This window comes from Marmota flaviventris, chromosome 5 (genome assembly GCF_047511675.1).
Source record: "Marmota flaviventris isolate mMarFla1 chromosome 5, mMarFla1.hap1, whole genome shotgun sequence".
Classification (NCBI taxonomy): domain Eukaryota; kingdom Metazoa; phylum Chordata; class Mammalia; order Rodentia; family Sciuridae; genus Marmota; species Marmota flaviventris.
In genome coordinates this window covers 61,085,224-61,110,489 of record NC_092502.1, presented here as the reverse complement: position 1 = coordinate 61,110,489, position 25,266 = coordinate 61,085,224, and the positions used below count along the sequence as shown (strand labels likewise).

The 25,266-nt window shown below is 50.3% G+C and overlaps 1 protein-coding gene across 8 annotated transcripts in view; it reads left to right on the top strand.

The window, feature by feature from the left end:
• Nucleotides 1–25,266, top strand: part of Ndst1 (N-deacetylase and N-sulfotransferase 1) — an 83,386-nt gene that overhangs the window by 24,725 nt on the left and 33,395 nt on the right. For 4 of the 8 annotated variants that reach the window (XM_027949260.3, XM_071612231.1, XM_071612236.1 and 1 more), the window contains exon 2: nt 23,988–24,190. The gene's annotated coding sequence lies outside the window, so the exon portion shown is untranslated. Of the gene's footprint in view, nt 1–16,355; nt 16,405–18,413; nt 18,500–23,987; nt 24,191–25,266 lie in introns of those variants that run through there. The other 4 variants (XM_071612232.1, XM_071612233.1, XM_071612235.1 and 1 more) reach the window with 2 other exon arrangements.

Sequence of the window (25,266 nt, the reverse complement as noted above, 5' to 3'; positions counted from 1 at the left end):
GCTGTGTGGCCTGTGCAGATTCCTTACTTTGGCCTACCCGCAGTTTCCTCACCTATAAAATGGGAAAAATAAAGTATCTTTGAAAGTGAGGATGTGAAATGAGTCTGGTCCCTCAGTAAATGTTGGCATGCTTATATTCAACAAGTATTTACTGCATGTTTACTCTGTGCCAGGCTCTGGGCTGATTAATTGTTTTACATACATCATCCAACTTATTTCTCCCACATTACTATTAGCTACATTTTACAGAGGCACAGAATGGTAAAGGTCACACAGGTAGGAAATGCAGCTGGGGATTTGACCCCTTCTCCCAGCCCTATGTTTCACTATAGGTCTCTACAAGGTCTTGCTGTGACTGTGCTGTCAGTTTCATTTTCAGTTAAATTATATGAACTCCTGCCCCTCCTCCCCCATCACCCTTACCCCCCGGGTGATGCTCCCTTCTGTCGGACACTTGTTAGGGTGAGATCTTGTGCCCTGGCTCATGTTAGTGTGGCCAGTTGGAACAGGAGGGAGGTCAGTTGGAGTCTTGGCCTGGAGCTCCCTAATGGTCCAAGTTCTGTTGCTGGCTGGGTTGGTAGCAGGAGTGATCTACCCATGTGGGTGGTGCAGGGAGGAGCTGGTCTCCTTGGCTCTGACTGGGGACAGCTGGGGCTTTGTCAACAGATCTTTCCTCAGCACCCAGGGGGCGGCAAAGTCTTTCATCTTGGTTCAGACCCTGTCACTTTCAGATCAGCAGGGGGCAGAGATAGAGCCCAGAAATGGAGCCCTTAAGGCAGATGAGAGACCTGAGGCCAAGGGATTTATATCCCAAGTGTATTCTTGTGTGACATGGCCCTTGTGATAGTAGGGTCTTCATTGCTAAGGAACAAGTCTCTGTGCTCCAGCCCTGAAGGTCCTTGAGGCTAGTAATGGGGGGTGGGGGGACAATGAGCTAGTGTCAGGATTACAGAATCTTAGTGGAAAATATGTGTATTTACAGGTTCCTCTCCTAGCCAGCCTAGTGTTGGGCCCCCTGTATGTCCTCAGGAAATCTTCCATAGAGTGAATGTGTGGGGTGACTCAGACTCCACTGGCTTTCCTACTCAGGACTGGCCCTATCTTTTGGTGGGGTGATATCTCATGACTACCAATCAGTCTCTGATAGGGGGCTTTAATTATTTTAAAAATGGTGAGCAAATTGCCATTAGAACCTGGGACTGAGGGAGATAGGGTAGGGTAGATGATGAAAGAAATTCTTGGGGGAGGAAAGTTTGTGCATTATACTCTAACAGCTCCAAGGGCTGCTGCAGAAGAGAAAGTGAAATTTGCACATTTTGTAGGCTTTTTCTTGGGCCCTGGGAATAGGGAGCCCTCCTGGATTGACAGTTCACTTCCTGCTTGTAGGAATAGAAGTGGAAATTCCACTACTTAGCTGGATATTGAGAGGGCTCAGGCAACAAATTAAGTGATAGAGTGAAAGGGGTCCTGAGTGCTAGGGCTGTCCCTTGTCATGTGTCAGACTCTTCTTGTTAATGTGGGCAGAACAGGAGGAGAGGCCTCTGGGAAAGTCAACAGAAGAAGGGAGGGAGTCAGCAAGCAAGAAAAGATGGGTAGTAAACCTCTTGACACAAGGGCAACGGTTTTGCAATCATAGATTGAAGATGTGGTCAGGAATGAGAAATCATAGGCAGGGTTGGCTTAGGAGCCAACTGAGAAACTGCATCCGAGAAACTTAGAAATGGGCCGTGGTCTTAGCAGCCCAAAGCTCTCTCTGTCTCGGCTTGGGACCTGCTAGTCCATGCATTGGACCACGTGTCCATGCTTTGGGACCAAAGCCAGGCCTCCTAGTCTCTGGAGACTGGGCAGACTTCTACTGGATTGGAATTTGGTTTTGAGTATAGCTTGAAATATCTGGACTGTTTGGAGGACTTGGACATTCTTGACTTGAAATGGAACGTTAAGATAGTTTGTTAAATATGTATGGAGAATGTGTGTGACCAGGGTGACAGGGGACATGGAATGGGGTGAGGTGCTGCTAGATTTTGACTGGCGAGGCTCCTGATCTGATGGGGGAAGCTGGAGGATCCAAGTGATGGCTTTCAGGCAGGAGGTGATTGTGATCAGTGATAGACAGGCTCTGTAATGCCAGTGGTAGGGAAAGTTCTCTGGTTGTTAATGTCAGTGAGGCTTCCTGAAAGAGGACATGTTGTGAGGCTGCAGACTGTGGGAAGGGGCAATGGGGACAAGATTGGATTGTGGGGAGCCTGCAGCGTCCTGCTCCGGAGTTTTATTTTGTAACTGACAGAGAGGACAGAGGGTTGTAAGCAGCTCGTTGAGTCGCTGCCTGTTACTGTGCCTTGTGTCAGGCACTATGCCAGGCTCTTTACAGACACCCCATTGAAGTCTCACAATACCCTGCAAAGTAGCTGCTGCTGCTGCTGGTAACCCCACCCCCACCCTAATTTCAGATGGGGAAATGGAGGCTCGGAGGGGTGGAGTCACTTATAGAGCTGGAATTTGAACTCATGCCTGATCTGTTTCCATCCTTTGTGTTGTTTTTCTCAGGGGTCATTTGGCCAAAGTTGGTGGCTGGGTTGATACCAGCCCAGAGATGCTCATCATGGACTAGCAGAGAGCTGTCCAAAGTCTGACTCAGGCAGTGGGACTGAGAGGGAGGAAGGGGGACCACAGGACTTTGTAGCTGCTTTGGGAATTGGAGTCATCATATATGGCCTAAGGTTGGGGAAGGACCCTTAAGAAGCAGCATCACTGCTTTCAAATCTGTGACAGGCTCACTGTGGGCAAAGGGCATAGTCTTGTACTGTGGGGCTTTTAAGGACAGAGGCAGTACCAAAGTGACAGGCCCAGGGAATATCACTCAGGAACAAGCTGCTTGGGGTGGAGGTGTGGGCCCCATTGCTAAAGGAGTGTGGAGAGACTGGAGAGAGAGTAAGGGCGCGGGAGTGGGTATGGTAGGGTCGGGCCTGGATGACTTCTCTCAGTTCCCTTTTCACCCAAGAATCTAGCATCTGGGTGGTGCTCGGCCCACTTCCAGCCCTTGCTTTTCTCATGGCTTTTGGAGCTGCCCTTCCTGTGCGACTTGGGAAGTTCCATACCCACTGGCCTGCAGAGCTCCGCCTGGGAAGAGTCCTGTGTCTTGGAATGCTCTCAGCCCCTCGAGGATGTCTGGAGCAGCGGCCAGGGCCTGGGCTGCAGAAGTCTGTGGTTTCACAGAGTTCTTGAACCTCTGCTTTTGTGTCCCTGTGAAATGGGGTCTTTTTCTCTGTCCTCAACTATGAGTAGATAAGGCTGAATAATGAATTAGGCTGAAAGGTCAGTACAGGTTGGGGAAAACAGCTGGTGGGTTCATGGGTGTGAAAATGAGAAGTTGGGGGTGGGATGACGGGGCTGCTCCCCTCCTTTCCTGTAGTAGAGGTGAAAGGAGGGTCTCTTGGTCTCCAGAGTTCACCAGCAAAGGTGTTTTTTCCTGCCTGTGGGGCCATTAACAAAGCTCAGCTCATCAATTTGAGTCTTGGAGGTCAGTGGAAGGGTGGACAGGTCTTGGAATGCATGTGCTGGGAGATAGAGCCAGGCTGCCGGCGAAGCTCTTTTCCAGGTGGAGGAGGCTTTGTGCTAAGTTGCCTCCTGGGTTTTTTTTTTTTTTGGTTACTGCCTTTTTTTTTTTTGGATATAGGTTGGATGAATTTAAACTTAAGTTGTGCTTGACAAATGAATGGTTGTTTTTTTGAGGGCCAGGTTGTAGAAGTGGCCCGATATGTGATGGTGGCACCTAATGTCCCATCCCCTCAACCCTTAAGCAGAGCCGGCTTCTTCCCCTCCCTGGCTGTGCCCTGTCTCCTCCTGCCTTTACATCTCTGCTCACGATGAGGAGGCCGTACCCCCTCACTTCCCCTCACCCATCCCAAATCCTCCTAGCTTTGCACAGCTCTGGTGTCACTTCTTCCATGTAGTCACTCATAATTTTCCAGTGCTGGCATTGCCTGTGCTTTTCTTTACATGTGTAGTACCTGTTATGCAGAAGGGACCTCTCATGTGCTCTTCCACTCCTGGCTTTGAACTCGGAATCCTTCAAGTGCTATCTCATCTCTTCTAGGCACTGTGCTCCATAGGCAGGAGTTGCGTGTGACTTACTTCTAGAGGAGGTTGGCAGCATTGCAGCGTGGAGTACAGAGTCCTGAGTTCAAGTCCCAGATCTGTCATTGTTAGCTGTGTGGTGTAGGGCAAAATACCTAAATCTCCTTGGGCATTGGTTTCCTCAGCTGTAAAATGGGGATAGTAATAGTCCTGTTTTGGCAGGGAGGTTGAACAGCTGGTGCCTGAGGCATGGTTAGAGTCTAGTATGTAGGAACTGTTTCCAGATACCAGTGGTTTCTGTTGTTTATGGCTAGGAAGTGATCTGTCCTTTTACGGAGAGAGGAAAGAATCTCTAGAATCTGAGTAAAATCTGGAGGCAGGGACAGAATCCAGGAATTCATTTATGATTAAGATGTGATAGGCCTGGGCATGGTGGCACATGCCTGTAATCCCAGCAACTCAGGAGGCTGAGGAAGGAGGATCACAGGTTTGAGGCCAGTCTCAGCAACTTAGTGGGACTCTGTCTCAGAATAAATAATAAAAAGAACAAGGGATGTAGCTCAGTGGTGGAGTGCCCCTGGTTCAAGACCTAGTACCAAAAAAAAAAAGTGGTAGGGACATGACAAATTATGAATTTTCTGCCCAATGGCCAGAGAAGTCTTGTGCTGATGAGGAAACTGAGGCCTGGAGAGAGAGAGTGGCAGTTGCATGGCATGCAGTAGCTACTGGTCACATCCAGGCAGCCTGGCTAGAATTTCTCCCTTGTTATGCCTCTGTTAAGATGGTCCAGTTCTAAAGGTTCAGTCTCCTTCCTGGTGGCCAGCGTGAGTGGTATCTAAGCTTTCACCAGATGAGTTGGGCTGGTAGCCTTGTGGCTACCCTCATCATCAGGGACCCATTCTCATATTGCATAGACTATGGGCTGGAGCTTTGTGAGTCCTTCTGCCCAGCCTCCCGTGCCAGGGAAAGGTGACCTGGAATTAATCTTGGGATAGTAAGTAGGAGATCTAGACAGAGCCAAGGATGGAAACGAGATGCAGAGCCAGACAGGCTGGGGTCATATCCCTCCTCGGACACTTTCTGCTTATAGGACTTTGGGCAAACAGTTTAGTTCTTCATCTGCACAAAAGGGATAATGATTGTCCCATTTTGCAGCATTTAGAAAGATAAGGCAGGGCAGAGCTTAGCTACAACCTCAGTTAAGGTTAGTTATGATTATTGTTGTGGCTGGCATTTGTTGCTGTAGTTATTTGGTTTTTGTTTTTATGGTGCTAGGGATAAACCCAGGGCCTCACACATTCTAAGCAAGCTCTCTACCACTGAGCTATTTCCCCAGCCTGGTATTGTTAGTCATCTTTTTTTTTTTTTTTCCCCAGGTATGATCTTTTATTGCAATTTTAACATACTTCTGAATACATTTCCAACTGTCTTATCAGAATTATAATCAAGGCTGCATATAGATAGTTATAGGTGTACGTGTTTCCTTCCAATGCTGTTAGTGTTGATTAAGGAGCTTGTGTAACCCTCACAGCAGCAGTAGGAGATATGTACTGCTGCTACTCCCTTTTAACAGATGGGTCAGCTAAGGCTTAGTGAAGTGGGTGGCTCAACCTGGGGAAGTTTAGACCTAGGGGATTAAATCCAGGGTTCCTGATTTATGAGGGGCTGCTATGGCCTGTCCCTGGTTCTAGGAGGCCCTGGGAGGCAGATTCAATGGGTGGATGTGTCAGGGCAGACTGACTTCAACTCAGTCGAATAAAGAAACAACAAAAATATCGGAATGGGCCAAAATGGTGGGGCTGTGTCTGGAGGGATTGAGCTCCCTGTTTCTGGAGGTGAGAACAGAATCCTGGAGCTCATGTGATTCAGATATGGTGGGGATTTTGGTCTCGTTCAGACCTGTGGTCTGGTTCCCTGAGGGAGGGCTTGAATTCTCAGCATCCCAGGCTGGCCAAGGATTGGCTTGTCTGGGCAGGTCCCAGGTGGTGGTGGGTGGAGATTTGCTGTAGTCATTGCTGAGCAGCATCCACCTATGATTTGCACCCCCAGCCTTGCACATAGAGCTACCTGCCCAGGCAGAGGCCAGGTGAGGAGAAGCGAATGTTGTCATAGCAGGGCCTTTCTCCATGCCTGCTTACCCTTCCTCCTTACACCTGCTTGTATAGGAGTGGAAGTGTTGTCTACCACCCTGCTTCACCTGTAGGTTAAGTCAGCAGTTCTCAAAGTTGGACTGTGGATCAGCAGCATCAGCATCATCTGGAAACTAGTTAAAAGTGCAAATAAATTATCTGGCCCTACCCCAGACCTACCAAGTCAGATACTGTGGCAGGTGGAGCCCAACAATCTTCCAGTGATTCTGATTCATGCTAAAGTTTGAGAACCACTGGGTTGTCATAAAATAAAAATTAAGAAAATCAATGCCCTTTTCCTGAGGCTTTTCAGCTTCTAGCATATTCAGATACCTAGCAAATGTGAGCAATGAACTGGGAGTGGTGGTGCACGCCTGTAATCCTAGGGGCTCAGAAGGCTGAGGCAGGAGGATCTCAAGTTCAAAGCCAGCTTCAGAAACTTAGCAAGGCCCTAAGCAACTTGGTGAGAACCTATATCTAAGTAAAATATATTTTTAAAAAGCTTAATCACTGAGCCATATCCCCAGCCATGTCCCTGGCTTTTTAAACCCCTTGATATCCTGGGGTTCAATCCCTGATTACTCTCTCCCCTCAAAAAAATAGGGGATGCAGAGTAAAGCCCAGTTTCTCTCTCTCTTCCTCAAGGAGCCACCATCTTAGAATATTTCCCTATTCCCCAGGAGACAATCTTGTGACATAGAAGTGAGGTACAGCTCTACCCCAACATGATTACAGGATACAGTGCTGGGGCAACTTGAGGAAGACAGGATTGGGGATGGAAGAGTAGGGAGTTCTGTGGGTGACATGGGTGGGTGCCAGGAACAAGCTATCTGGCTATGTTCTAGGGCCGGGGCCAGGCAGAGAGTGTGGGTCCTGCCTTAGAGGACGGTGTGTGCTTAGGTGTGTGTACATATGGACATGCACATGAATGGGTTGCAGTGGCCACATGTAGGCTGCGAGGGCTAAGGGACCTGAACCATCACCAGGCCAGTGCTTTTAAGCATCTCAGTAACTGAAACAATGATCATAATTGTTGCTCACATTTTTTTTTTTTTTTTTTCAAAAATTTTTTTTTTTTTTTTTAATTTTTTATTGTTGTGTTGCTCACATTTTTGACAGCTTATCAATGTTTGCTAAGCACCTCCATGTTACCTACTCTGGAGTAATTCCCAGAATAATACTATAAGTTAGGTAGGAACTGTTATCGTCTCCATTTTATAGATAAAAATACCAAGGCCATTTAGCTCTAAGGGGCTAGATATAGGAATTCTATAGAGGCGCTTAGAAGCATGATCTCATTGGAAGAAGGACAGTGGGGAATTGTCCTAGAGTATTTGTGTTGCATAATTTAGATTGATTTTCTAAAGTTGTCTCCAAGTATGTATTCTAGCAAAAGAGTGAGTGAGGCATGGGGAAGGGCTGGTGGGACTTGTTTGGGGTAGCTGCAGCCTCTCCTATAGACATTGTTATCCTCCCTGTTTTGTAGATGGGCCACAAAACTCAGAGGATCTGAGGCTCAGAGACTCAGTAGTAAGTTCAAGGTCCTTAGTTAGGATGAGATGAAATCAGAGAGATTAAAGCTGGTCTCCTTTGGTTCTAGCAGAAGGGTGTGGGAGGGTTAGGATCTGCCTATTATTCCTTCTGCTGTTCTTTCCTCCTTAGTGTCCCCAAGGTACTTCCCAGGAGTCTAAGGGCTTCCCTCACAGTTATAGGATTCCTTCCATCTTGTTTAGGGGATTAAAGCCCAGAGAGGAGCATGGACTTGCCCACACTGGGCAGAGTCACTGTTGGGGTCAGATCACAGAATTATCTTTGTCCCAAGCAGGGAAGGGTTTTCTTCCCACAACTCTCCATACCCCACTCTGTAATTGGCTGACTAGACTAGGTAGCTGTAGCCCTCAGGGTGTCCTGTGAGAAGGCTGCCAGCAAGGAGTAGGGCGGCTTCCAAGAGGAAGAACACCAAGCCCAAACCCTAGTCGGAAATCAAATGTATTTTCTAGGTCCTTAGAGGATATTTGGAACAATGGAGGTGGGATGGGGGAAGCTGGACTATAAAAAGGACTTCTTGATATCCTTAAAAAAAGTAGTCTTTAGGTTTAACTTTTGTTTCTCTGAAGGATGTTTATGGAACTTGCTGAAAGCAGGATCTCAGTGCTTTGTGAAGTTGTCAGGTGCTGCTGTTGATAGCCTCGGGCTGTGGACTCTGGGCAGGACCATTGGGAAGTCTTCCCATTTTTTAGTTGGTGAAACAAGGCTGAGGTGGGAGGGGTCTGCACCATGGCGTAGAGAGGTGGCAGAAGACTTGGGCTAGAACTGGGTCTTCCTGCACCCTACGAGGGTTTTCTGTTTTGCCTTACCACCCTGGGGCTCCAGCTGGCATGGGGACTGGGCAGGGGTTGAAATGTGCCTTACTACTGGGGAGCTGCCAGTCTACAGCAAGGTGGCCCAGGGGTGGAGAAAAGGCTGGACGGTGTGCCTGGTGATACCACCCCCATCCAGATGCCAGGCCCAGCTGTGCTCCGTCTGCCTAGCAGCTGGGAGCTGTGAGTCACAGGCAGTGGGTGCAGAGGAGCAGGCCATTGTGTGTTGTGATTCATTCTGTCCTCCCAGCCTGAAGGGATGAGTAGGCCCTGAACCCCGATTCCTGCCCACGCCTGGGATGAAGGGCTCTGAGTTTGGAGGTAGGAGAAGCTGGCAGGGCCTGGGTGCCTCCTTTCCCTCTGCCACCTCCTGTCTCAAGTACTGCATGATCTTGACTCGCCCTCCCACCAGTGCAGGGACTGTGAGCCCCTGAAATCAGGTACATTTTATCAGTTGTGATGTGATCCTGTACATTCTTAAGAAAAAGTCTTATCAGGTTTGCAGAAGGCTGGGTGTCTCTGTGAAGTGCCAACAGAAGGGCAGGGGCCACATACATTGCAGACTTGAGAGACTTGCGGCCTTGGTGGGGTGCAGGCAGAAAGCAGCCCAGGGGCAGTGTAGTGCTGGGAGTCAGTGTGGCCTTAGAGGCAGCTGTCAGGTTCTGAGACAGCTCCTCCACTTACAGCTAGCTGTGTGACCTTGGGTAAGTTATCTAGTCTGTTTCAGTTTTCTTATGTGGAAAATGGCAGTAGTTAAGGATATTTATCTCATGATGTTATCATTGGACTTAAGATAGTGCAGTAAAGGACTTACTCCAGTGCCTGGTACAAAGTAATCACTTGGTGAAAGGGTAAGAGTTTGCTCTTGGTGTTGGTCTCGCTGCTAAGTTGTGATGTGATGCTGTACATTTCTTATCTTGGAGTCTTGGTCTCCTCTCCTAGCTCTGCACTCCCTGTTGGGCTTTCTGGGAGCAGCAGGGCAAAGCTGGAGCGCAGTGGTGGACTGGGAGGGAGGCATCTCTCTCCACATTCTGGGAGGACCTGGGCAGGGTGTCCTGAGTCCTGGCTTTGTCCTAAGGCAGGGTTATGTAACAGCGGGGGCCTGGCCAGGCAGGACACATTCTCAGCTTCGTTTTGTCCCTCCATTGTCTCTTTCTCTCCCTTCCCCCACAGAGCTGTTGTTTGCTGGCCTTCCTCAGGCTTCAGGTTTGAAATCGGACCCCTGCTAGTCTGCCACTGATAGATTGAGTCCTGAAGGTTTGCTGGGCCCAAGGCCCCTCCTCCTACCACCTGGGGACAGAACCGAGCTGAAGTCTTTGTGCCTGCTTTGGGGGCAGCGACAGGCATTCTTCTTTTGGGAGGGTGGGGAGACAGGCTGCCTGAGTGGCTTAGGTCCCTGCTTTGGCCTGCCAGGTGGCTTCTGCTTGAGGCCTTGTGGTTCCAGTGGCAATGTAAGCCCTTCTCCTTCAGTAAGATTACCTCCCCCGAGAGCCTCCCCATTCCTGCAGCCCAGCACGGATCTCCTCCCCCAAGAAGCCTTCCCAGCTACCTCAGCCACAGGACAGGGGCCTCTGTTAAGCTCCACAGTGTGTTGTTCTCTGTCCCTTTTAAGAAAACAGAGGTCACAAACTGGCAGGCCACATCTGCCCCATGGGCAGGTTTTGTTTGGTTCATGCCAAATATCGAGCGAATTGCTGACAAAGAGATTTTACATAAAAATCCAGACTTTTGGCTTTACTTCAAAAATTGGAAGATTGAAAAACCTTGAGCCTACATTCTCCAGTGGCAGAGGACTTTCCCCGTGTATTGTAGTGAGCGGCCTTATCTGTCTTCCTGGTAACTATTGGGGGTGAGGGCTGCCTGATCTGTGTGTCCCTCAAAGCATTGTGCTTAGGCTCAGGACTTTGTATGCAGCAGGAGCATAACAAGTGCTTCTTAAGGGAAGAAAGGCATGGCAGTGGTAGGTCGATACCAGTGGTCCGGGTTCCATTTGGTAGAGGCTCTGGATCATCTTGCCCTGTAGCCCTGGAATCCTCCCCCCAGATAAGCTCTGGCTGCATAGCCACTGAGTAGCCACTGACCCAGGCAGCATCTTAAGCTGCAGATGACAGCCCCGGAGCACAACAGGAGAGGAGCCCTCCGCCTGCTGTCCTTCCCCTTACTCATACCCCCACAGGAACTTGGGGAATTTGGGGAAGGAATGGCCCAGCAGTCCTGGGGGCTTCCTGGTGGAGGGTTCAGGTGTTTGCTGGGCTTCCCCTTTATCTGCTTCATGCTTCTTCTAGAGTGTGTTGCATTGTTTATTGCTCCCTTGTCCCTCTGTCTTTCCATTCAAGAAATTCTCAAGGCCAGCTAAGATGTCTTCTCCTGGAAGAGGTCTTAGCTGAGAGGTTGCAGTGGTTTGGGTATAAGAAAAACCTGGGAAGTTTGCTAAAAAGGCATGCAGATCTCTGCCCTCCTCTCACCCAAGTCCTCTGCTCTGATTCATTCTGCCTGGGATACAGTCTCCCCTCCTCAGAAGATCCAGACATGGGGGTCTTTAGAGCATACTTTGGGGTCCGTGTCTTAGTGCATGGAGCCCAGGGCTGCTAGGGAGGACTGTGGGTGACAGTTGGGCCTTGTGACTTCCATCTGCCTCTTTTTCTCTCTGGGCTGCACATTCATCCTCTGTACGAACATGCTGGGCTCCTCCCAGTCTTTGTGCCTTGTGAACTACCCTAGAGAGGGTAACACAGAGATCATCAGGCAGGTGTGTGGCGAGTAGGATAAAGAGGCTTGGCCTCACCCTGGCCAGGCCCACAGGGTTTCATTCACATCAGGCAACAGTTCAGGAGAGTGTTGTGATCACAGGTGGAAGCAGGCTGGAGGACTGGGTTGGGGCAGGCAGGTGCTGTGCCTCTGGTGTAGGCCCTTGCATGGAGGGCAGAGCCTGGGTGGCCTAGTGACCTGGCCACAGCTTGAGGGTCCCTCACTGTGTGGTTCTGTGACATACAGGTTGAAACATCAAATGAACAGGCCATTTATAGCTGGGTAAGCTGAGGCACATAGAGGTAGGAGGCTCTCCTAATGTCACACATGAGTGGCAGCTGGACTGGAGCCCCAGATCTCCTGATTCTATCCCCTCTGCTTCTTCAGGTTAGTGCAGATCACCCAGCTAGGACAATCATCTGATTATCTATGAGGACCTAGAAGTGAGGTTCTGGAAAATGAACCATGGTCGCTGCACCCTGGAGGCATGAAACCGGTTGGGTGTGCGAGTGACCCCTCACACATACTCCATCCCACTTCTTTGTTTTTCCCTGAACTCTCTGATGGGCCAGCTGTCTCTGCCCACTTCCGCCTGGCACTGGCTTCTTGCTCTTTCTTCTGAGAACAAAGTTTCCTTCTGACAGTCTTCCTGCTGACAAGAGGAACAGGGCAGGCGTGGTGCTGGGCCTCCTTCCTCCGCCTCATTTGCTGGGAGCATGGGGCAGCACTGATGGGCTGAGGAGGCCAACAGCAGCCCCAGCCTGCCCATGTCAGGACCCAGAAGTTCTTCCTCAGTGGCTAAAAAGATGTTTAGAGGCACCAGTCAGGGACAGATGTAAAGGCCTGTCCATTGATTCATGTGATCAGTTGTCCCAATGCTGTACTGGGGATTTGCCCAGGATCTGGTTGTGTGAAACCTCTTCCTCAGGGTTTTACCTGGCACAGGTGTGGTATTAGCCTCCTGGTCTCCTGGGGGCTGCCAAGAATAAAAGGTGTGTCCAAGTGAGGGAGGTAATAGCTCCTCATTGGACACATTTTTATTACACATCTACTTTGTTTCAGGCCCTTTTCTAGGAACTGTGATGCCATGATGAACAAAACAGACCAAGTCCCTGTTTTGGAGGTGGAGTTGCTGGTGGGATAGAGTGAACAAGCCACCAAATGCTCACAATGTCCAGGCAGCAAGAAATGTCTGAAAGAAAAATTAAGCTGGTTTGGGAGTAGGAAGTATGACTTTGGGACACATCTCTACTTTGTCGGTTAGTGTCTCCAGCAAGGGGGGCTGCAGACTCCCAGAGTGAAGTAGGGAGCCACAGGAAATCTGGGGAGGATCATTCTGGGAGGGGAGCAGTCATCTAGGCTGTGTGGCAGGGGTGCAGAGCATGGGTAAAGAACAGGCAGGAGGCCTGCTGAGCAGAGAATGAGTGGCCTGGGGCAGGCAGATAGGGTTCTGCTTCTTGGCCCACAGGAGGACTTTGCTCTTTTAAATTTGAGGAAGGGGAACATGCTGGAGGGCTTGGGGTAGGACTGATTGCTTTGCCCTATTCTTATTTATTTATTGTGATATTGGGGATTGAACCCAGGGATGCTTTACCACTGAGCTATATCCCCAGCCTATTTCATTTTTTAATTTTGAGACAGGGTCTCACTAAATTGCCAAGATTGGCCTCAAGTTTGGGACCTTCCTACCTCAGCCTCCCTAGTCACTGGGATTACAGGTGTGCACCACTGAGCCTGGCTTTGCCCTATATTTAGAGGGATCATGTGGACTATTGTGTGGAGAAGACACTGGAGGGTGGGGAGAGATTGGTGGGGGATGAAGGACACCTGGTCAGAAGGTGGCTGTGATCATGCAAATGAAAGAGGAAGGTGGCTGGGCTATGGTGGGGGAGTGGAGGGGTGGGTGTCAGGGGTTTCTGGATTCATTTTGCAGGATGAGCTGACAGGATTTGCTGAGGGATTAGCTGTGGGGTATGAAAGGAGAGAGTGTTGACTACCAGGATTCTGGCTGGAGGAACTAAAAAGATGGTGTTGTCATTTACTGAGAAGGGAAAGGTTGCAGGACAAGCAGGTTTTGGGAGAGAGGTAGCAGTCAGCTGTGCTAAATATGGGCACATGCTGTTGGGGGTCCTGTGGGTGTAAATAAATGCATGCTCCTGTTTCTGTCGGGGTGAGGGATGCCCCAGCTTTGAGACTCTTCTATGAAAATGCATGTTTCCTGACTCCTTCACATTCTTCTCCCTCTCTGCAAACTTTCTCCTACTTTTCCCATCCTTCTGGACAGAAGGGACTTGTTGTCATGGTGGAGGTCCCAGCCTTCCCACTTGGCATACCTGCTGAGTGGGAGTTCTTCTGGGGTGGGACGGCCAGAGGTAGAAGGGGAGGCTGGAGAGAGCTCTGTTGGTTGGCCCTTGGTTTACTCTCTTGTGCATAGGAGTGTTGAGCTGGCCCTAGAATTCTAAGGGTGGCAGGGAACGTTTGAAGAGATGATATAATACAGTTGTTAGGAATCTGGACTTGGAATCAGTCAGGCATGAATGCCATGTGGCTGTGACTCTGGGCAAGTAACATAACCTTTCTGATCCTCAGTTTGTCATCTACAAAAATGGGCTAATCATAGCACCTGTTTCACAGAGTACTGCAATGGTTAAGAGAAATGAACAGAAAACACCAAGCAGAGGCCCAGGCACACACAACACCCAGTTAATAGAGGCTGTTAGCAATGACTTGTGTGGTTCATCTGCTTAAGGGGCTTTGCCCAGTTGGTGGTGGGACTCATGGGAGGTTATTGAGCAGAAACATTTTATGCATATGATTTGACAGGGCAGCTATGAGAGCTGCGAGTACAGAGTACTTGAGTCATTTTAGCAAGTCTCTGCCCCTTCCACCTTCCAGAGTAAGAATTGAGGCTGGCCCTGTTGGACTCTCTGCCCATTCCTTAGCTAAAGGTCTACATTGACTTGACATGACAGCCTCTGATTTTCACAGTCCTTTGGGGAAGAGGGAGGCATTTTCTCTGTGGCTTCTAATAGGACTTCTTATCTCTCTATCTCAGTGTGAGCCTTAGGGAAATGTTAGTGAGGGTCTTTGAAGGGTGGGTGATATTGAGTGGACTTAGTGACATATAAGGTTCTGGAGTGAGGCATGGTGGCCATAGTCATAGCTATTCTAGAGGTTGGGGCAGGAGGATTGCTTAAGCCCCAAAGCTCAAGGCCAGTCTTTACAATACAAGCGGCACCCCCTACACACACACCACAAAAAAAAAAAGTATCATATGGGTCTGAACAGGGCTGACAGGGCAGAGCAGGGCCTGGAGAGGCATTCCACTGGGCACTTGGATATGACCTCGGCTCCTGGGCTGAGTCCAGGCTGGGTGGTACCTCTTCCAGTGGAGCCATGGAGAAGTTGACAATGGGTGGAATGTGCCCCCTAAGGACCCACACTTCACTGGTGCCCAGGCATGCCAGCCAAGCCCTTTGCTTCTGCAAGCCTGTTTTCCAGCAGCTGAGCTGGCCAGGACAGCCAAGGACATTTCAGAGTCCCTGAGTCTCGTAGCGAGGGTGTCACTGGGACTTGCTTGTTTTCCCAAGGTCCAAGGGTCTTTGGATAGCAGGGCCTCTGGAGTTATTCCAAGGACTTTCCTTAACACCTGGGTAAATCAAGGTTCAGAGAGAGCAAGGCACTAGAGCGAGCAAGGCACTAGAGCGAGGTCTCCCCCTCATATCTTACCTCCTTCTGTTCCCATGTCCCTTACTCAGATTCCTGGCCTGCTGCCCAGGCAGATGTTTATACCAGCCTCCCTCTTGCGGACTCCCCAAGAGCTTTGTTTGTCCTCCTGTTATCATAATCTTGCCATACCCTACCAGGCACTCAAGTGTTTGATGTGTCTGGCCTCCATTCCCTTCAAGGGACTGCTTGGGATGGAGCCTCCCAGGCAGAGCCATGCAGCATAGAGGTTTAGGCCTCAGGCTTTGGAACCAAACGACTTGTGTTTGAATGCCAGCTCTCCCCTTCATAGCTTGGCCCACCTAGGCATGATGGCCTACCATTCTGAGCCTCAGCACTTCCCATCTGCTCAATGAAAGCAGAGCAACACTAATTTACAGGATGTCAGGATAGGTAGCTGAGGTAACGTGTGATGTGCTGGCATGGAGTAAGCTCTCCAAAGTAGTCACTGTTGTTACAAAGGCCCATCGAGGCTGTTGGGCTGGTCGGAGTAGACCCAGCCCTGCACAGGGAGGCAAAGGAGGTGGGCTCCAAGTTTACTTTCAGAAACTGCCTTCCTGTATTTCTTTTGAGAAGTCACTCATTCTCTGGGAGCACCACTTTCCTCTCCTGAGAAAGTGGTAAGAAATTCCCACTCTGCTTGTATAAAGCTGTCATTGGATGTCAGAGCAATGCTTATTATGAAAGAGCTTTGCAAGTGTGTAATGACTTAAACATGGCAGATGGTAGCTGTGGTGTGCTGATGATGGTGATGAGAACATGATAACCACAGTGTTGGACAACTGGTCAGTCTGCAGAATGTCCAGCACCCACATGGACTTCCCCATCCCGCCTCCCTGCTCCTCGCTGCCTGGCACATTAGCCCCAGCATTATATTCTAGAAAATGTGGGCAGTGCAAAGACCTGATGGCACTTTCCAGGCCCTGGAGGGTTTGGGGTTCTCTGTGGCTGATGCCTGGGAATGTGGGATTAAAAGCCAGACAGATGCTACTTTGGATCTCAGGTGAGCATTTCCCATTGGGGAGCTTTTGAGCAAGTTGCTTCATCTCCACAAACCACCGTTTTCATATTTGTAAAATGAGGCTCTGGTGGGGAAGGCCAAACAATCAGCAAAGTACCCAGCACCTTGTGGTATAGGGTACTTGTACAATGTGACTGTGGCATGGTGAGCTATGGGGTTATGGACGGTGGGGAGCTGTGGCCTTGCATCTATTTCTGAGGACTTCCTGTGGAGGTCACTTATGCTTCCTACAGAATTTCCCAGCTTAGTGTTAGGAGGATCTGTGTGGTCATCTGGTGCTATTCCATTTTACAGGTAAACAAAGCAAGGCCCAGAAAGGAGCCAGTGCCAGACTGGGACCAGGGTAAGGCAGGAGGTGCACCCAGGTGCAGTCTCGGGAGGGACTCTTCTGGCAGGCTATGGGGAGTAGGGGCCCTCGCTAGCATTACTTGAGCTCTGCCCTGGTTAGTGCTTAGTTTAGGACTCATTCTTAGGGACATCTAGAGGTACCTTCTAGAAGCACCTCACAGAAGCCCCTGATCACTTTTTTAAAGGGGACCTGTATGAAGTAGGTCACCTGGCGTTTTGCTTTTTGTGCTGCTGTTTCCCCGCCTCTGGCTGGCTGAGTTCTAGCAGCAGCCAGGACCTCCTGCCCACCAGTCCCACCCCCTGCCCCTCCCCCCTGCCAGTTGTGCCTTCTGTGAGTGTGCTGAGCCCCCTCCCACCCAGGAGTGTTGTCAGCAGGCGCTTGTTGTGACGACAAGCCCCAGCAAGTCTGTGGGGACAGGCTGCTTTCATGTGTGCCCTCGGTGAAGCCTCCCTGGACTCAGCAGGCCCTGTGTTGGGCCCGCCAGGCCTCTAGGAGATTAGGGGGCTTCTGTGGCTCCAGGCATCTCAGAGCTTTTCCCTTCCTCTGTCGTTCAGTCCACCTGGCTTACCTCTGCTCTGGGCACCCGCCTGGAAGCTTTTCAGTTTTCCCAAGGCTTTGGCATCTTGCAGAGCCAGCTGGTCTTGGGGTGCCCTTCTGGGTCAGGCTCCCTGTCTCCACTGCTGGGACTGCCTGCCGGCCTCAGGTGACTTCTTAAGATGTGGCCATGACTGTCAATCCCTGCAAGGGGTTCCTAGGATTTACCTGTGGCTGGTAGGACCTCAGCCACCTTCATGGTGTGACATGAGAGGCTGGAAGGTTGGCCTATACATGTATGGACACACCGTCTTTTTTGTTCTACTGCTGCTCTTGGGGCCTGAGATTCTGCCATCAGCAAAGTGCCTTGTGCTGTCCTTTGGTGTCCTCTGAGAAGTTAAACACCTTTTCAAGTGGACAATTAGAAGTGCTTGCTGCCAAGAATTGAACACAGGCTGCCCTGACTTTTTCTAGCTCATTGTGTGACCACAGCTGAGTTGCTTCTCCTTTCTGGACCTTGGCTTCAAAAGTCCCTTTTCAGAGACAGGGAGGGAGAGAGAGGGAGTGCTGGGGAGTGATGTTGGCCAAATTATAGTTACATTGTGTGCATGTATGAATATGTAACAACAAATCCCATTGTCACTAACCACTATAATGTACCAATAAAAAATGTGGAAGAAAAAAAATATATAGGAAAGGAAAAAAAGAAAAATCCTTTTTTCTTTTTTCTTTTTTTTTAAAATATATATATTTATTTATTTTTATGTGGTGCTGAGTATTGAACCCAAAGCCTCAGATGTGTGAGGCAGGTGCTCTGCCACTGAGCTACAGCCCCAGCCCCCAAAAGTCCTTTTTTCAACTCTTAACATTTTGACTCTGGCAAAGACTAGCACTGTCCACACCTCTGCCAGTTGTCCTTCTTGCTCCTCTGCAGGGCAGGGCAACAGGAAGGGCCTGACAATCAAGCTAAGTGGAGGCAGGATCCCAAAACCAATGTCATGGACACTGTAACCATCAGCTGGTTCCAAGAGGAGATATCAGTCTTCCTCTTCTTGTCAGGACTGGTGGGAAAACAGGAGTGGAGGTGAAGGGGCTTGTCTGAGGTCACATGGGAAGTCAGGCAGAGCTGAAACCCAGTTATTCTCATTGCCAAAGAGGGCTTCTTCTATTCTTCACTGCCTTTTCTTTAGAGAGACCAGAGGGTTCACTGGCATGAGGGTTGGTGACATGAGGGTTGGAGGGCATCTCTAGATGGGCCCTTTGCCTGCTTTGGGGATCTCTGATGCTGGGGCAGACTGGGAGAGGGCAGGAGGTAGGGGCTGGCAGCCCTGGCAAGGGAGGTGACATTGTGGGGGAGGGTTTCTAGGAATGTGGTTGGTGGCTCAGGTGCCCTAGGGACACCTCCTTCCCTCCCTCCTGGGGAGGGGACTGGACTGACAATAATGCCATTTGTCCTGCCCTGGGATTAGGTGCAGCCGTGTTAGTGAGGAGTGTGGAGCCATGGAGAGGACATAGCCAAGAGCAGAGGGGCCTGGTCTGGAACTCTGGAGCTCTGGTGGGTCTTGTCCTTCTCTCTGGCTTCCCTTGTCTGTGTTGGTCTCCCTGGACTCTCCAACCACTGTTCCTAGTCCCCCACCCTGTCTAGTTCTTCTCGTCTGTCTGAACATGTGTGTGCATGTGCCGAGTGTGTGTACCCATGCAGAAGGGCTGGTACCTGAGCCTGGAGCACAGCTCTGTCTACAGTCAGAATCAGAAGCAGGTTCCTCAAGTGTGTCAGCTCCCAGGGCTGTCCCAAGAGCAGATTACACAAGTGTAATGATTAAAAAATGGCAGGTGGTGGCTGCGGTGTGCTGATGGCGATGAGGACTTGGTATCTACAGTGGTGGACAGGTGGCTGAGGGAAGAAGAGGAGAAGGCTGGGGATGAGAAAACAGGGCTCAGTTTCTCTTACAGCTTTTCAGGACAGCTAGGCAAGTCCACAGTTCCATCTGAGGACAACAGGTTCAAGAGTTAAAGATTTATTTCAGGGTCCTGGGGAAGCTGGAAAGGTGAGCCCCAAGGTGCTAGGATGTGATATTTGTGACTTCAGTCTTATTTAGATCATGAGAGCTGGGACTTGTCAAAGACAAGGCACCCCTGCAGAAATTCTTGGTTCTCTTGGACTAGACAGGACAAGGTACCCCTGCAGAGTTTCCGTGTTCATAAATTGGCTATTGCCGTAGGTTCATCTGAATATGTGTGTCTGAGGAGAGAATCTGCTAGCAGCTGTCATTAGCTTCTCAAAAGGTTCTGTAATCCCCTAAAGGTGAAATCTTCTGATCTGATCCACACATCTCTTTGTGTAGTTGAGGAAGCAAAGGCTCCGAGAAGGGAAGGGACTTCCCAGGGACTCACAGAGAGTGTTGGAGGTGCTGAGTTGTCTCCTCTTTTCTGCCAGCACTCTGTCCTTAGCTCCCAGCCTCCAGGGCTGGGGGAGCCTGACTCACTGTGGGTCGGGGGCACTAGCATCTCATCTCTAGCTCTTGAATATTCAGAGCCTGGGAGAAGTGGGGACTTTGATGTGAATTGTACACAGAGTGTGGCTCCCAGATCCATGAACTGGCCCCTTAGTAAATCTGCTGCTCAGACTCTGGATGCCTGGCAGCCTGGAGCTGGGCATGTGGGAGGGTAGGGGGACACCAGTTCCCAGCTCCTCTGCCAGGGGGGCGGACAGGGGAGAAGCCCAAGGTCCAAAATTATTTTTACTTCATTGGGAATAAACGACAAATAACTGAGGCAATGATTGGAAGTGCTTGGTATGAGTCCTGACTTGTACAAAGTCCGGGAGATGTGATGGTCATTATTGTCCCTCGTGTTGTCCTATAGCTGAGATTGCCTGCTATGACCCTCACTCCTTCTTTTCTCCTCTTGAGGGAGGAGGCTGCTGACTGGGGCATGCAGACAGCTCCCTTTTCTCATGTGGGGCCCCTGAGCAGGAGAAGGTGTGAACCTTTCTGGAGACCATGGCCTCCCACTACCTGTGCAACTTTCCCCAGGGTTGAAGCTCACTATTACTAGAGAAGCTGGCTCAGCAGCCCTTGGACTGGCCCCCTGCAGGAGGCTGTGGAGTGTGGGCATCAGGATCCTGTAGGGGCTCCAAGGTGGGCTGGGAGGGGCCACTCTAGCTCCATCTCTGCCTAGCCATGTTTTGAGTCAGTAGCTTCCCCTCTTCAGCCTCTGTTTGTGGAGTGATGCCCAGAGGCACCCTCTCAGGGTGCGAGGTTTATGGTGGGGAAGTGAGCCCAGCCCTAGGGAGTGAGCAGGAGCTCAGTCCACGTTGGCTGCTGTCAAAGAGGGAGGTTGTGACATTGGTAAGGAAGTGCTCTTTTCCTTTTGAGTGTCTCTGATCAGAACCTAAGACAAAAAAATCTGGGGATGGATCAGACTGTCCTAGACAGACTTGAGGAGTGGGCAGAGCCCTTTTTACAGAAGCTTTGTGGGCAATTACTATCCTTTTCTGTTGGCCTTAGTCTGCAGAGAGCAGGACTGGAGGGAGCTGGTCCTGGGCAGTGGCCCCGGGCTGCCTTGTCCCTCACACCCTCCCCCAGGCCATCTGGTTTGTTTGCCTGGTAAACCTTTTCTTCATAGCAGGTACAAAGGTAAGCTCTCAACTCAGATCCTGTGGGAGGAAAGACAGATTCCCAACAAGTGGGGTCTAAGTTCCTGAGGTTTTTCTCTGGGGCCTCCCTGCCTGCCAGGGAACCCAGACAGAGTCCCAAGCTGAGAACCAGGGAGTGAACCTGCGCCTCGTGCTGTGTGTGCTCACTGATTGATGCAGGTTGGTCGGGTTGTTTCCAGGAGGGATCATTAGCTGCTGCTTGTGAAGTTGAAACAGAGACAGAATGGATGGAAACAAAACCATGAAGGGAACTAGTCAAAGGAAGCAGAGACTGGGATGTGCAGGGCACCTGGCAAGCGCTTGCTGTGCCAGGTGAACAGAGGGGCCAGGAGCTGAGAGAGCCCAGGCTTCTAGCTGTATTTCCTAGTGACCCACTACTCGTCAGTGCTCTGGACCTCTCTGGCCTCAGTTTATCATCTGTGAAACAAGGGGGATCTAGGTCAGGGTGCTGCTGTAGGGAAGAAATAATCATGAAATAAGCATGTGTTATGGACACAAAAGGTCTAGAAATGCACATTACTATTAGTAATGCATTTAGCTTAGAGATTCTCTGTAGCAGATTCATTTATTTTATTTTTAAATTCTTTTTAGATATACTTGACAGTAGAGTATATTTTGACACATACATACATGGACTATAACTTATTCTAATTAGGATTTCATTCTTCTTGTGGTAGATTCATAAAGGGGAAGGTGATTGTCAAGGGCACACGGATCTAGCACCTACTTTGTAGGAGGCTTCTTTGCCTTGGGAGGAAGCTTTTCTGGAGTTGGGAGCTGGTGTTCTAGTTGGGAAGCAGCTGAGCTGGGCATGGCATGGGGGAGCGGGGAGGCAGAAGGAGCTCAACAGGACTTTTGAAATCCACAATGAGCAAAATCTGATTCTCAGCTGAAACTGGCCTTGGAGGAGGATGGACAGGGTTTTAATGGACAAGAAAAGGGGCCAAGGTAGGTGGGAGTGAGGCAGTGCTGGCTGGTGCAACACCAGGGTCCTTTCCCTTTCCTCTGGCCTTAGTGTCCCTGAGTGCCCACTGCAGGGTGGACTTTGCTTTCTGTGGCCCTGTGATTCTGAGCCAGATCACTGACATTCCCTGCTGGTGGCAGCCCTGGTAGTGGTGGGGTGACTGACAGGCAGCAACTTGGCCCCTGGCCAGGCAGCACTGCAGGGGTGGTGGGGGATGGGGCACGCAGCAGGCGGCAGATTCCAGCAGAGGAAGGGATTTGCTTCTGGTTTCTGCCTCCCAGGGGTGTAATTGCCCCGAGAAACTCCTGCACAGCTGGGAAGCAAATGTGAAGGATTTTCTTCTCTGCACTGGATGTGATGGGTGGGGCTGGTCTTGTCAGGATGGTTGGTGGAACTGGGTGGCTTGGGGTGGGGCTGGGCTGTGGGTGGTGGTATGACTGTGCTGGGGGTGTGACAGGCTGGGAGGGGCTGGGGGAGCTGTGGGGTGTGGCTCTGGGTGAGTGTAGGGTGTGGAGCTATCAGTTCCTGGCCTGCAGCCACACTACCTTCCCCTGCCCCAGTCCTGCCCCAGCTCTGGTACCCATTCACGTATGTGTGTTTCCAGAGAGGGTCTGGCTAAGTTGCCCAGTCTGCCAGCTTGCCACCCCCAGCTTCTCCCATTCACTCACTTTTGAGCCTGCCTGCAGTTTCTTCCCACACTGACCTCTTCTCAGCTTCCCCTCCCTCCTCCCAGTGTCCACGTGGCTGGGATGCCCATGATGGCACCTTTCGGGCACGTCAGTACTGTGTGCGTTTGCTCGTGCATTCATGTGCAAGTGAGTTAGGCGGGTGTGTGGGAAGGGGCCAGGCTGCAAATACACTGTGTGGTGGGTGAGCCCTGGGGGCTGCAGGGACCTGTCCCCATTTGGCCGGCAGCAGCATCACACAAGATGCCCAAGGGGCCTTTAGAAATCCTAGTTTGAGGGTCTGAGTTACCACTTCCTTTTCAGTGCCTGAGACTGTGCTCAGCACCTTATATACAGACCCAGGGAGCAGGGAACCATCATCATTCCTAGCTCCCAGGGTGATATCCCATCTGATGCTTCTTCCTGGAGCCTATTCTCTTTCTTCTTTCTTCTGGCCTGACTTGCTATCTTCTCTTTTTGGGTCCACTCTAATTTTGATATGTGGCCTTGGGCCAGTGCCTTCCTGAGCCTCAGTTTTCAAATCTGTTGAATGGACAGTCAGTTTATTAGCCTGTATTATCTATCATGTGCCAGGCACTCAACTGAGTATTATACACGTATCATCTCTCTTAGTTGTGGCAACTGCCCCTCAAGATAGATAATAGTACAAACCCTATTTTGTGGTCTCAGAGATGATGAAAGAATTGTGCCAAAGTCACAGACTGATAGAAAATGGAGCTGAGATTCCACTTCCGGCAGCTGGCTCTGGACTAAGCCTTACTGAATTGCTAGCGACCACGCACTCCATTTTTCAGGCTGTTAGGGTGAAATGGGATGAGCACACAGCTTTTCCCTAGGGACTGGTGGCATGCAGTAGGCGCCAAACACACGTGAATTGAGCTATTGGACACACCTCACCATCAGAGGCTAAGCTAGCTCAGTGTCTGTGCCTGCTCTCAGGGAGCTCTTGTCTCCCCACTGGAGCCCACCCAATCGTCCAGGGCCCGAGCCAGGACCCCTTCCCTGCTTGATCTGTAAAAAGGCTCTCTTCCGGGCTCGGGCTGGGGCTCAGTGGTAGGGCGCTTGCCTGGCATTCGCAAGGCGTTAGGTTCAATCCTCAGCACCACATAAAAATGAGATAAAGGTATTATCCACCTACAACTAAAAAAATTCACATTAAAAAAAAAAAAAAAAAAAGAGGCTCCCTTCCCTTAGGGATCCTTAGGAGTACTGTGAGGACCAGAACACTTTTGGGTAGGGAGGTGGGGTAAGGAATGACTTTCAACTCTTAGAGCAGTGGCCACAGTTACCGTGGTATTTCCTGAAAGTGCAGCGTTACCATGGTGTCTCCATGACAACCAGAGCATCTCATTCATTATCCCCAGCACCTTGGCAGGGAAAGCTGGGGCTAGGGCTGGGAGAGCACAGTGGGAGCCTGACCAAGGCCTGGAGGCCTTGGTAGCTAAGGTCCCCCTCATACTCCCCAGCTAAGGTCTCTCATAGTCTCTGGAGTGCTCCCTTTCATGGAGTCTGGGCTTAAATTTAAGCTCTGTGTGATCTTGGACAAATGACTTAACTTCTCTGGGTCTCATTTTCCTTAGCTGTAGATGTAGATAATGGCAATATAAGTTGTAAGGAAAGAGATAAGGTGTGAAAAATACATAGCATAGTGTCAGGCTCATAGTTAATGATCAGGTATGATGTCAGTATTAATAATGATGATAGTTATAATGGCACTGTTGTTATTTTATTATAGAAACTCCTGAGTGTCATGGAGGAATAAAAGACCAAACTCAAAATCAGAAAGGAAACCTGTTTGAATCAAGATTTAGCTGATTCCATGTGACCCTGGCAAGTCACTTTACCTTGGAGCTTTCTTCTCCTTATCTGGAAATTGGGAGTAACAACAGCTACTACTTCATTCACATCCCGAGTCCTCAATAAGGACCTGGCTCTAGGGTAAGTGGAAGCTTCCATGATGAACCAGATTTGGTTCCTGTCCTTGAGTGGCACCCAAGGCTTGGGGGAGAGGGAAGAAAGCAAAAGTTGTTTGCCCAGGGCCTCTGTATACCAGGTGCTGGGCAGGGCCCATCTGTGCAGGGGTAGGTGCTGGGCCTGCCCTGTGGGTGTGCAAGTACAGGGGCAGGGTGGTGTAAAATTGCTCCCCCTGCTCTGCACAGATCACAAGCTCTGGTGCCCCAGACACTGGCAGGAGGCAGTGAGAGCAGGAGGTTGGCTGGTGACTGTGCTGACCGCAGGGTGCATGGCCCTTGAGGAGGGCACCGCACGTGCCTCGGCGGATGGTGGCTGGTTGCGATGTGTGCTCAGTGTCACTAGAACGTGATGTTTTAAAAGAGAAGTTCTATGAAATCTCCTGATTTTAAAATGTTGATAACTAGGGCTGGGGCTATAGCTCAGTAGCAGAGCGCTCGCCTAGCATGCATGAGGCACTGGGTTCGATTCTCAGCACCATATAAAAAACAAAAAAAAGGCATTCTGTTCATCTATAAGTACAAAAAAATTTTTTAAAAATGTTGATAACTAATCCCAAATTAAAGAAAAACACTGTGCAAGCCAAAGACCACACATCTGCATTCTGTTTAGGCCCAAGGGTCCTGGTTCCCAGCCTCTCATGGTAAGTGGGGTAGGTGGGGGCTGGACATGACTTCAGAGAGGTGGTGACATTGGAACTGGGTGGTGAAGGATGAGTAAGTGTCCCATGCGGCTGGAGGAGGCATTCCTGGCCATGGGAACTTCACCAGCAAAGGCCTGGATGCTTGACTAGGCTGGGTGGTGGGCTGGGCCCAGCTGTGGTTAGGGGAAGGGTGGTGAGGGTGTGTGGCCTGTGTGTTAGGCGGGCATTGAGGTCCCAGCCCCAGCTCTCCTTGAGGCCTTGGCGGCCAGGGGGATGAGATGCGCCCCCGGACTTTACCTCAGAGTCACGGGACTCCATAACTCCGGGTAGACTGGGAGGAGAGCTTTCTGGCTGGCTGTGGGCCTCTGAGCGGATGGTGAGGCCGTGCGAGGCCCCTGCC